Below are 8,229 nucleotides of genomic sequence, written 5' to 3' on the forward strand. Positions count from 1 at the left end.
GGGCGCGGGGTGTCCGGCCTTCGGCAGGAGGGTGAAACAAGGCAGTTTGCAAAAAAATTCATTGCTTGGACCCGGGAGCGGCGCCCCCTTCCCGGCCCCGGGGTGTCCTGGGGACACGCAGCGCCCAGCGCGGGCTGGCCGTGGCTAGTGGTGGCCACCGCGTCCCCCAGCCACCTCCAGAGCCCGGTGCCGGGGGTGGGGGGGGGCGTTTCTTGCAGCTGAACTGGGATGCTACCCTCTTTCCAGCCCCAGTTCATTCGGGGCCACCCGGGCTCCGACCCCTCATCAGCTCTGAGCGCAAAACCAGATGCTGGTGCAAACCCAGGCGTCGCGTGTCCCCGCCGGCCACATCATCCCCCTTCTCATGGGGTGTCTGTGGACAAGTGCTGGGGAGCACCTGGGGCAGGCAGCAGGTTAAACGGGGGGAAGAAGAGCAAGGACGTCAAAATACCTCTCTCCTCACAGCCCGCAGCACTGGCCATGCCCGACTGCTGCATGCCATCGCTGCAGGTCAACACGGCGGGGTTCCCCTCTTCGCTAGGAGTCGAGATGCTGCTCATCCCAGTACCCAGCTCCCGGTGAGCCCCAATTTCCTGCCCTGGGAGTGAGAGCATGCGCAAGGAAATGCCCTGTCTGCACGCCCTTCCCGCGGGGCTCCCTGCGAGCAGCGCCCCAATTCCCCACGCTCCTTCCACGGCTGCAAATTGGCAGCAAATTATCAGCAAACCCACCCAGTTCCTCTCCGCCTGGAAGAGGTGCGAAGTCCCAGACCTGGACGCCCACTTAAAGCGTGAGCTAAATCCATGCTCAGGACAGTCCCTCTGGAGCCCGGCTGTCTGGTTTATCTCAGCTCCCACTTTATTTTAGGGAAAGCGCTGATGGCTACAGCCACGGGAAAACTGGGAGATGGAAATTATGGAGCGTTTTGCCTTCCACACCTGGCACTGGGCCGTGTCAAGGAGGTGGTGGGGGGGACCGTGCATAAGCCACTGGCCCCTTGGTGGGCTTTGCTTGGATGCTGGTTTTCTGTTCACCTGCATCCTTGCAAAAGGCGGAGGGCTGGGGGTCATGGAGCACCCCAAAATGCAGAGAAGGGGTGCACATCAGCAGGGGCTGAGCAGCCAGGCTGTCCTGTCCATCTGCCCGGCTGTCATTGCTGAATGATGTAATGCTTGAGCTAAAACGCACTCGGTCGTTAAACACGAACTCTCTGCTCGAGAGGAGTGACATGGGAGTGATGGATGCGGGGATGAGGAGCTTTGCAGCCGTTCCAGTGGCCTCGGGGCTGCAACGTGGCCCACAGGACGCAGACCCCTGGTCGGAGCTAGCTGGGGTCTGGGCGATGCATTCTTGGTGCGTGCGTCTGCAAAACATGCAGGGAACAGGACTGGGAAAGTGGCCTTGCTGGGAATCGTAACTGGGGCAGCTGGCTGTCTCTAGCAGCTTCCATGTCTTGCCAGTGAAACGGCTCTGACTTTTGAAAGCGTGTTTTGTACCTAGAAAGAATAGATGTGAGGCAAGATCTCCCCGCCCCTGGCACTCGTGCCGGGGAATGGGATCCAAGCCCTTTGCAATTTGGCCAGGGCAGAGCCAAGTGCTTTGCAAGCTGCCCGCGGGGAAGGGCTGGGAGTGTTCCCCGAAGTTTGCAAAGTGTCGGGGAAAAGCTGTGCAATTTGGCCCACGCTGGGAAGGCACGGATAAGGGTACGGTCTAACAAGAAAGGGGGAAAGCAGAAAACGGTGCCCACAGGGGGCCTGTGTGGAAAAGAGGGGGTTTGCTACACAGTGCAATATCTGGGTGAGCAAACCTGCCACAAGGGCTGGAGCAAGAGTACCTGGGACCACATCCAGGACCTGCCTCTACCAGTGTGGAGGTGGATGAAGGGCTGGGAGCTTCTCTGGGAGCCGTGGCAGCTCCAGGGAGGATGCCTCCTGTGGTCAGTCCCCAGTGCAGGTCCCATCGGGGTGGCTGGCAGGTGTAGGTCACACATGGTTCCCCTAAATGGTGACATAGTTGTTGGGGAAGATGCCAAACAGCCTTATCCTGCTGTTGCACACACAGAGAGCTGTCCCAGGGGTAACACTGACACGAAAAACATAGAAGTAAACACCCCTTTGCCATAGCTACGAAGGAGCCCCACACCTGCTCCCCCCAGACCCGAAACCTGCTCCGCACGCTGTTGACGGCGTTGTCATAGGAAACGGCGCTCGCTAACGGGGTGTGATGGGCTTTACAGTGCCTGAGCGGAGGCACACGGGATGCGCTCAAAGGAAAGGTATGTGTGAGGGGCAGATCACAGAAACACCGGTGGAAGAGGCCCTCCAAGGTGTCCAGCCCCTGCGCTGGCTCCCGGCAGCACCGTTGCCAGAGCTGACTCAGGGCAGTTTCAGCTGTAAATCCTCCAAGGATGGGGAGACCGCAGCTCTGGGGACCTGTCCTGGGGCTGTGCCACCCCCCTGGGGAAGGTATTTTCCTGATCTGGACCCAAGATGTGTTTGCAGCTGGGGACATACTGAAATGCCCAGGACAGCACCCTGCATTTGCTCATGAGAAGAAGAGGTAGAGAGGTGACATGCCAGCTAGGTGGTGATGGAAAAGGGGCCCAGTGCTCTGCATTTGGATGCAGACATCCTGGCGAGCTGAAGGCGAGAGTATTCCTTGCCCCAAAGTCGATGGCCGTGAGCCAGACACATCACACTTGTGCCCTGTGGCTGCATTTCTGCAAGGTTCTGGCCACAGCAACCAGTGCCGATGCCAGGAGAGATGCAGCTGCAGGGACCGAGGGGCAGGGAGGGGTTGGGGATGCAGCAGAGCCACTGCAGGTCCTTGCTGCTGGCATGCACTGATGCTGGTGTTGAAATAGTGTGACCTTGTCATGGTCTCAGGGAAGCTGAGGCTGATACATGGGTTTGGTCCAGCCAGCCTGACTGGCATTTTGTGGGCCAAAACCTTCATTTCACCAGCCCGTGCCTCTACTGAGCAAGTCCGCCGTGTTTGGCTGTGGTGTGTCTTCCAGAAAGGTGGTGCAGTCTTCATGTAAAGCACCAAGGGACAGGGAAGCTGCCTCTTCCCAGGGCTGAGCATGATTTGTTAAGCATGGTCAAGCATGAGTATGTTTTCCTGCCTTGGTTCACTAGCTGTTAATTGTTAATCACCCCTGTAGATGCTGCAAAAAGAAAACTCCAGACTAAAGAGGCTGTCTGAAATGGAGACCTGTGTAGGTCTGCCTGCTACAACATCCAAAAGAAACGCCTCCCAGGGCATGGGACAGGAAGGGGAGGCAGGTTACAAGGCATGGATGAGGCTCTGTAGTACCTGGGAATCAAGTCAAGTCTCTGCTCAGCCTTATTTTTGGCAAGTGAAACCTTCAGGCTTGTCAAGTCCCACATTCAGGGGATGACCCCCCTGCTTGCATCAGCCATCCAAGAGTCACAGCTTTAGTCTCAAGACCAGGTGGGACGGGTGGCTGTTAAAACATCGACACCCCTTTTGAGGACCACTGGGTATTCCCAGCATGGTCTGGGGACAGGGTGTCCATCTCTCACTCCCCTGTGCCTGCCTTTGCGTCAGCCCCGCATGTTCCCTGGGGGGAACCTTCACCACCCTGCATGCAGCCCATGCCACAGCACTGTGGGACATCCATCTGGCACCCACCTGGCACAGCGAGGGAGCCACCGCGGCATGAGGCTGGAAGTCACCGCAGAGACCATTTCAGCATCATGGGCAGGACCTTCCCAGCTATCCCCATATACACTCGGTACTGGGGTGTTACTCAAAGCACAAGAGGCGTTGCCAGCACTGCAGGCACTGTCTGGGGACCGCAGGGGCTTAGGCAGCCTCTCCCTGCCAGCTGCCGATCGCATGCAGGTCCCATCGTACAGGTGCGCGTTGGGTTTGATTAAGTAACAAAGCTCGTGTGACCCCAGCTGTAACCTGCCCAATCTTAACTTTCCATTAGCTCTTCTTCCTCTGGCAGTCACTACCCGCAGTTGTTATGGGAAGAGGTTTTGCCAACACAAGGATGCTGCTCAGTGGGACAAGTGCTGAAGCTGCAGCCACGTGCAGTGGTGGGATGCTCTTCCTTGGCACGACCAACAGAAACAGCATCCTTCTCCCACAGCCACGGAGGGACCTCAGGATCTCTTGGGAATGTTTGTCATCAGAGTCCCCTTGGGGAGAGAAGGGAAGACACCATCCCCAGCCACTAGTCTAGACACCTAACCCAGGTTCCTGTTTTCTGCCATGCATGAACAACCATGACATTTGTGATGGTGCCTCCTCTGCAGGCTTTGCCTCTCTTTCTCATCTTCTCCCACTCCTCTGCGGTAACCAGCTCTCCTTGTGCTGAGAAGACACCTGGATGTACAGCACCTGTGGGGCTCGGATTGTGTTGCGAGTGGTGCAGCCCTGGGACAGCAGTGGTGGGATCTCCATCCTTGGACATGTTCAAAACATGTCTGGACAAGGCCCTGAGCAGCCTGACCCAGCTTTGGAGTGCTAACTTGTCCAGGGGCTGGGCTGCAGACCTCTAGATGTCCCTCCCAACCGAAATCCTTCCATGATTTATATCAAATTCTCTTTGGTATTTATGTAGTTCTGGGAAGCCTTCAGCAAATGTATCGTTGAACCGTTATAACCCGATGCTGGCCAAGGAGGGATTTAGTGGTCCTGGCTTCACACATCTCATTCACATTGTCCTTCTCAAGGACAGCTGAACATCTGCTGCTGATAGGTAACTCCGGGCCGTGGTGTAGCCAGGCTCCCACCTGGGGCAGGAAACCTCTCCTTTGCCTGCCTCCATCCCCACTGCCACGGGCCTTTGGTCAAACCTTTCAAGTGGCTCTTTTTGTCCTTCTCCTGGCTGCTTGCAAGCTTTCCAAGCATTGATTAAAAGGTACCATCACTGCAAAACCTGCTGTGCCTGGGTGGATATAGCTTTCAACAACTGAAACACAGTGTTTACTGGAATGCGCCACAGTTCTCGGTCAGGACTGATTCCCTGCCAGATGTCAGCTCTGACCCCCAGCAGTTTCGGCAGTAAAGCCGCTTAAAAATTGGAAGATTGTTTTGTATTCTCGAAAGAAAAAAAAAAAAGGGTATGTTTATTATGGAGATATTGCTTTTTACTGCCTGCATACTCTGAAATGGCCAAAGTGTGTTCAAAGTGACTTTCCTTTCAAACTGCCTTTGAGCAGAGATGGAGGCTGGAAAATATCAACCCAGAAGGGGAAAACTGAAGCAAGTTGTGGGCAACTGAGCACAGAGATGTAACTGGTAACACTCAGCCAGAACATGAACTTTAGACACTGCCTGTGCTCCAGTTTGTGTCTGCAGCACAGAGGGGCCCTAAGGAAAAGGCGGTGGAGCTCTATTATCTCACAGCCAGATCCTTGTGGTGTTGAGGGGAAACATATAGCAGGCAGGGCTGGGCTGCCTCCCTCCCCTCCCAATGCACCCTGCAAATGCCAGTCGATGGCTCCCAGAGCCCTGATAATCCCGACCATGACTCAGAGCCCGAAAATCAAGAGCAGAGCTTCAAATTAAGACTTATTGGGGGGGGGGGGGGGGGCCAAAAAAGCACATATTGGGTATGGTTTCTCGTGTTCTGCTTTTTAAGCCATAAGGTTTATTCCTCCAGCTTTTCTATGCATCCAGAAAGGCTTAGCATTTTCCTTTCAGCGAAGTGAAATCTGAGTCTCCCCCAGGCACATGACTCCAGGAGATGGGAATTAAAAAACCTGCAAGGAGAGTGATGCATTCACTAATGGTGACGAGGCTGTGGATCCACGGAGACGGTGCCCTGGGAATGTCCTTTCCTAAAAAGTCCCTTTGCAGGGAACTGTAATTCCCCACAGAGGCTGGAGGACACCAGCCATCCTGCTTCAGGGTGGACCTGGAGGCTGGGAGGGACCAGCTCAGCTGTGGGGTGACCTTGAGATAAGTTTTCCATGCCAAAATGCTTGTCAAGGGGGGAATTTGGTTCAGCAGTAATCTCCAGCCTTCTCATCTGACTCCCAGACAGTCACTGCATGTGTGATTAAAAGCTCCGCAATCCTGAGATCTGGCATTTCATGATCTCCTTGCTGGGAAATGACAGAAAACCTCCAAAAAACTAAAAAAGAACGTTCCAGTGGGCCTGCAGCTGGCTACATTTGTGCAGTTTGGTGGCTCAGTACTTCTGCCATCCTCCCTGCACGGCCCAGGGACCCTCAGCTCCCCCAAGGAGGGTTTCCCCATTACTTTTCCATCGGGGAAGCACCTGCTGCTGCATGGGGTGGTCGCCCACAGCTGTCCTGGCTCTGCCCAGGCAACAGGAAACGTGATTGTGGGGTTTAATGGCTCTAACAAAATAACATGGTGAGGAACCTGGAGAAGTGATGGAGGAAATCCTAGATCTGCAGGACAGCTGTGTTTTGGGGGTTCCACAGCAATGCCAGTGTGGGGACAGGAGGAGAGGGCAGAGGGGACCAAAAGGTGGGCTGAGAATGTGGCTGGACCAAGGCAAGGAGAGTTGGAGCATAGCTTGCAGCTGGCAGGCAACTGGTGTCACCTGCAGCAAGGGGGACCCAGCTGGCACTGCTGGTTGGGGTGTCCGCAGCAGCAAAGGGGTCACAGATGTAGGAGAGATTTAGGGGGCCAAGGAGAGTGGGGGAACCAGGCACCAAAATCAGGGGAAAGATGGAAAAGGAGAGCATCACGGTGGGATTAGGAGAGGGATGGGTGGCCCAGTGTTGCAGAACAATGACCAAGGAGGAGACACCAGTCTGGTCCAAGACAGGATAGTGAAGAGGAGAGGTCAGACACCATGTGGGATGAAAAGATCCAGCTCTCAGAGCCGGTAACTGTTGGAATGAGAAGGGCTGAGACCTTGCGAAAGGGACACAGCATGCCAGAGACAACAGAGTGGTCAGGGTCCGAGCAAGGGCTGGTGACACCAAGGCAGAGGTGCTGGTGGGAAGTGGGGCCCAGAAGTCACCGCATGAACTGAGATGGGGTTGGAGACACTGGGGATGCAGTGGGGATACATCCACTGCAGTGCAGGGGCAGAGGATGTACAGAGGTCCATGGTGGGTTCAGGGGCACGTTTCATCCCAGCACCAGCCAGGACCTCCTCACATCTCCTGGGGCTCCTGCAGAGCTACGTCCCTCCAAGACACTTCCAGTGCTGTCCTGGTCATCTCTGTCCTGTTATTCTGGAGTCAATGCTGTTCTTCAGTCCTTCTCCCTAAACAGCAGCAGCAGCAACCACATCCTCCTGCAGATGGGCTCTGCCTAGCCCAGCCTGACTGCCTTTCCCCCTTGCTGTGGGGCACTTGCCCAGCAATGATTCTGCTCTTCTCCAACCAGTGACCATGCTGGAAACATCCCTCCCAACCCATGTTTCCCTCTGAGTGTCCACTCTGTGGGATGGGAAGGGAGGGGGGACCCCAGCCAGCTGGCTGTCAGCTTGTAGACCCTCATGTCTCTGGACCACCACCAACGCCTGGCACAGTCAGGAGGGATCATGTTGAGGACCTGCCCCTGTATCTCTCCCAAGGGTGTGTGAGGGCTAATCCAGAGCCACGTCTTGCTATCTCCTCCTGGAGATGGAGACAAGAAACACTGCTAGAGCTCTGGTTTGGGGTGATGGGCAGCTTGCATTGCATTTTGGGGGCTGTTTGACTGAATGGTCCTTGCTTTCCACCAAGCCCCACCATAGGTGTCAGCTTCTCGGGGGAAGCTGTAGCTTTGTTCATCTGTTGCAGTTTGGCTCCCTTCCCAAAGAGCCCTGAGAGCCACTGCCCAGACCTGGCAGGTCTCATCACCCTTTGGTTCCCATCGGCCTGTCTGGGCTGAGGAGTGAGCCCCAAAACACAGCCCCCCGGCAGGGATCAGCCGTTCGCCGTGCAGTCTGGCAGCAAGCTCCAGCACAAGCGAAGCCCTGGCCCTCCACCAACGCACGCTGTTTCCTCCTGGCAGGCTGGCCAAAAGGAGTCAGATGAGGACATGAGAGGAGCCGGGAGTGCAGGCAGACGTAGGGGAAATGGGGGTAACAGAGGGCACCCGCCTGCCTTCAGCGGCTGGTGGGTGCTGGGAACAGGCCTCGCGGGATGGATGTGGGAACTGATGCTGGTGGGTCCTGCCAGCTGGCGGCTTATCTCCTCCCCCAGGTTTTGGGCTGTCTCTGGTTCGGTCCTTCACCAGGGTCCATCAGCTGCCCCTGGTGTTTGGGATATTTGTCTAGGGCAA

Source organism: Phalacrocorax aristotelis, chromosome 18, assembly GCF_949628215.1.
Source record: "Phalacrocorax aristotelis chromosome 18, bGulAri2.1, whole genome shotgun sequence".
NCBI lineage: Eukaryota > Metazoa > Chordata > Aves > Suliformes > Phalacrocoracidae > Phalacrocorax > Phalacrocorax aristotelis.